This window comes from Arachis duranensis, chromosome 3 (assembly GCF_000817695.3).
Source record: "Arachis duranensis cultivar V14167 chromosome 3, aradu.V14167.gnm2.J7QH, whole genome shotgun sequence".
Classification (NCBI taxonomy): domain Eukaryota; kingdom Viridiplantae; phylum Streptophyta; class Magnoliopsida; order Fabales; family Fabaceae; genus Arachis; species Arachis duranensis.
The window spans coordinates 39,292,430-39,297,600 of NC_029774.3; positions in this window are offsets into that span (position 1 = coordinate 39,292,430).

A 5,171-nucleotide genomic window follows, 5' to 3' on the forward strand; every position below is an offset into this window, starting at 1 on the left:
GAATCATACTCAGAATACCACAGACAAGGTTTAGACATTCCGGATTCTCTTGAATGCCGCCATCAATTCTAGCTTATACCACGAAGATTCTGATTAAGAAATCCAAGAGATATTCACTCAATCTAAAGTAGAACAGAGGTGATTTTCAGGCACACGTTCATAGGTGAGAATGATAATGAGTGTCACGGATCATCACATTCATCAAGTTGAGGAACAAGTGATATCTTAGAATAGAAGCAAGCGTGATTGAATGAAAAATAGTAGTAATTGCATTAATCCATCAAGACATAGCAGAGCTCCTCACCCCCAACCATGGGATTTAGAGACTCATGCCGTAGAAGATACAATAAGAAACGTGTAATGTGTCATGAGGTACAGATACAATAGCAAAAAGTCCTATTTATGGTGAACTAGTGACCTAGGGTTTACAAGAATGAGTAAATGACGTAAAAATCCACTTTCGGGGTCTACTTGGTGTGTGCTTGGGCTGAGCATTGAAACTTTCATGTGTAGAGACTTTTCCTGGAGTTAAACGCCAGATTTTGTGCCATTTTGGGCGTTTAACTCCCATTTTTGTGCCAGTTCCGGCGTTTAACGCCGGGCAGTCTTGAGCTGATTTGGAACGCCGGTTTGGGCCATCAAATCATGGGCAAAGTATGAACTATTATATATTGATAGAAAGCCCAGGATGTCTATTTTCCAACGCAATTGAAAGCGCACTAATTGGGCTTCTGTAGCTCCAGAAAATCCACTTCGAGTGCAGAGAGGTCAGAATCCAACAGCATCTGCAGTCATTTTTCAGCCTCTGAATCAGATATTTGCTCAGGTCCCTCAATTTCAGCCAGAAAATACCTGAAATCACACAAACTCATACTAAAGTCTAGAAAAGTGAATTTTAAATAAAAACTAATAAAAATATAATAAATACTAACTAAAACATACTAAAAACATACTAAAAACAATGCCAAAAAGCGTATAAATTATCCGCTCATCACAACACCAAACTTAAATTGTTGCTTGTCCCCAAGCAACTGAAAATCAAATAGGATAAAAAGAAGAGAATATACTATAGACTCCAAAATATCAATGAAACTTAGCTCCAATTAGATGAGCGGGACTAGTAGCTTTTTGCCTCTGAACAGTTTTGGCATCTCACTTTATCCTTTGAGGTTCAGAATGATTGGCATCTATAGGAACTCAGAATTTAGATAGTGTTATTGATTCTCCTAGTTAAGTATGTTGATTCTTGAACACAGCTACTTTATGAGTCTTGGCCGTGGCCCAAAGCACTTTATTTTCCAGTATTACCACCGGATACATCCATGCCACAGACACATAACTGGGTGAACCTTTTCAGATTGTGACTGAGCTTTGCTAGAGTCCCCAATTAGAGGTGTCCAGGGTTCTTAAGCACACTCTTTTTGCCTTGGATCACGACTTTAACTGCTCAGTCTCAAGTTTTCACTTGACACCTTCACGCCACAAGCGCATCGTTAGGGACATCTTAGTTTAGCCGCTTAGGCCAGGATGTTATTCCTGTAGGCCCTCCTATCCACTAATGCTCAAAGCCTTGGATCCTTTTTATTACCTTTGCCTTTTGGTTTAAAGGGCTATTGGCTTTTTCTGCTTGCTTTTTCTTTCTCTCTCTTTTTTTTTGAATTCACTGCTTTTTCTTGCTTCAAGAATCATTTTTATGATTTTTCAGATCCTCAGTAACATGTCTCCTTTTTCATCATTCTTTCAAGAGCCAACTAATTTTAACATTCATGAACAACAAATTCTAAAGGCATATGCACTGTTCAAGCATACGTTCAGAAAACAAAAAGTATTGTCACCACATCAAAATAATTAAACTAGTTTCAAGGATGAATTTGAAATCATGTACTTCTTGTTCTTTTGTAATAAAAATATTTTTCATTTAAGAAAGGTGATGGTTTCATAGGACATTCATAGCTTTAAGGCATAGACACTAAGACACTAATGATCATAAGACACAAACATAGATAAACATAAGCATAAAAATTCAAAAAACAAAAAAATAAAGAACAAGGAGATTAAAGAACGGGTCTACCTTAGTGATGGCGGCTTGTTCTTCCTCTTGAAGATCTTATGGAGTGCTTGAGCTCCTCAATGTCTCTTCCTTGCCTTTGTTGCTCCTCTCTCATGATTCTTTGATCTTCTCTAATTTCATGGAGGAGGATGGAATGTTCTTGGTGCTCCACCCTTAGTTGTCCCATGTTGAAACTCGCTCCCAATAATTTTGTGGAGGAAAGTGCATCCCTTGAGGCATCTCAAGGATTTCATGATGAGGAATTTCCTCAAGTCCATGAGTGGGATCTCTTGTTTGCTCCATCCTCTTCTTAGTGATGGGCTTGTCCTTATCAATGAGGATGTCTCCCTCTATGTTAATTCCAACTGAATTACAGAGGTGACAAATGAGATGAGGGAAGGCTAACCTTGCCAAGGTAGAGGACTTGTCCACCACCTTATAAAGTTCTTGGGATATAACCTCATGAACTTCTACTTCCGCTCCAATCATGATGCTATGAATCATGATAGCCCGGTCTATAGTAGCTTCGGACCGGTTGCTAGTGGGAATGATTGAGCGTTGGATAAACTCCAACCATCCCCTAGCCACGTGCTTGAGGTCATGCCTTCTTAGTTGAACCGGCTTCCCTCTTGAATCTCTCTTCCATTGAGCGCCCTATTCACAAATATCTATGAGGACTTGGTCCAACCTTTGATCAAAGTTGACCCTTCTAGATGCACCCTTGAGATGGATCTCTCCATCTCCCATGATTCGGAGGTGGAAGCTTTTGCCTTCCCTTTCCTCTTTCTAGAGGTTTCTCCGGCCTTAGGTGCCATAAAGGTTATGGAAAAACAAAAATCAACGCTTTTACCACACCAAACTTAGAAGGTTTGCTTGTCCTCGAGCAAAAGAGGAAAGAAAAGAGTAGAAGAAGAGGAAATAGAGGAGATGGAGGGGGGCTATGTATTTTAGCCAAGGGGAAGAAGTAGTGTTTAGGTTGTGTGAAAATGAAGGAGTGAAGATGGGTTTATATAGGAGTGGAGAGAGGAATAGGGTTCGGCCATTATGGGTGGGGTTTGGGAGAGAAAGTGGTTTGAATTTGGATGGTGCGGTAGGTGGGGTTTAATAGGTGAGGGGCTTTTGGGGAAGGGGTGTTGAGGTGATTGGTGAATGGGTGAAGAAGAGAGAGAGTGGTGGGGTAGGTGGGGATCCTGTGGAGTCCACAGATCCTGAGGTGTCAAGGATAGCTCATCCCTGCACCAAGTGGCGTGTAAAAATGCCCCTTCTGCCAATCTTGGCGTTAAACGCCGGGCTGCTGCCCTTTTCTGGCATTAAACGCCAGTTTGGTGCCCCTTTCTGGCGTTAAACGCCCAGAATGGTGCCAGACTGGGCGTTAAACACCCATTTGCTGCCCTTACTAGCGTTTAAACGCCAGCAAGCTTTTCCTCCAGGGTGTGCTATTTTTCTTTTTGTTTTTTATTATGTTTTTGCTTTTTCAATTGTTTTTGTGACTTCACATGATCATCAACCTATAGAAAACATAAAATAACAATAGAAAATAGATAAATATGACATTGGGTTGCCTCCCAACAAGCGCTTCTTTAATGTCAGTAGCTTGACAGTGGGCTCTCATGGAGCCTCACAGATACTCAGAGCAATGTTGGAACCTCCCAACACCAAACTTAGAGTTTGACTGTGGGGGTTCAACACCAAACTTAGAAGTTGGTTGTGGCCTCCCAACACCAAACTTAGAGATTGACTGTGGGGGCTCTGTTTGACTCTGTTTTGAGAGAAGCTTTTCATGCTTCTTCCCTTTCCTGTCTGCAAACCATGGTACTTCCTGAATGGCGAAGAGTTGCTCATCCGGAAAGGTTTCAGAGATCTCAGTAGGAGGGAGGGATGCTCCTGCTACTGGTTCTATCCGGGACAGGTGATCAGCTACTTGATTCTCTGTCCCTTTTCTGTCTCTTATTTCTATATCAAACTCTTGCAGAAGTAACACCCGTCTTATGAGCCTGGGTTTTGAATCTTGCTTTGTGAGTAGATATTTAAGAGCAGCATGGTCAGTGTACACAATCACTTTTGATCCTACTAAATAAGATCTGAACTTGTTAATGGCATAAACCACTGCAAGTAACTCCTTTTCTGTGGTTGTGTATTTCTTCTGTGCATCATTTAGAATACGGATGCCATAATAAATGACGTGCAGAAGCTTATCATGCCTTTGTCCCAATACTGCACCAATGGCATGGTCACTGGCATCACACATTAGTTCAAATGGTAATGTCCAGTCTGGTGCAGAGATGACTGGTACTGTGACCAGCTTAGCTTTCAAAGTCTCAAACGCCTGCAGACACTCCTTATCAAAGATAAATGGCGTGTCAGCAGCTAGTAGATTACTCAGAGGTTTTGCAATTTTTGAAAAATTCTTTATAAACCTTCTGTAGAATCCTGCATGCCCCAGAAAGCTTCTGATTGCCTTAACATTGGTAGGTGGTGGTAATTTTCCAATTACCTTAACATTAGCTTGATCCACCTCTATTCCCTTGTTTGAAATTTTATGCCCAAGGACAATCCCTTCAGTCACCATAAAGTGACATTTTTCCCAGTGTAAAACCAGGTTAGTTTCTTGGCATCTTTTCAAAACAAGTGCTAGATGGTGAAGGCCGGAGCTGAATGAGTCTCCAAATACTGAAAAGTCATCCATGAAGACTTCCAAAAATTTCTCTACCATATCTGAAAAAATAGAGAGCATGCACCTCTGAAAGGTTGCAGGTGCATTACACAGACCAAAAGGCATCCTTCTGTAGGCAAACACTCTAGAAGGACATATGAATGTTGTTTTCTCTTGGTCCTGAGGATCTACTGCAATTTGGTTGTAACCTGAGTAGCCATCCAAAAAGCAATAATATTCATGACCTGCTAGTCTCTCTAGCATCTGGTCTATGAATGGTAAAGGAAAATGATCATTCCTGGTGGCTGTATTGAGCCTTCTGTAGTCAATACACATACGCCACCCTGTAACTGTTCTTGTAGGAACCAGTTCATTCTTTTCATTATGAACCACTGTCATGCCTCCCTTCTTGGGGACAACGTGGACAGGGCTCACCTAGGGGCTATCAGAAATAGGATAAATAATCCC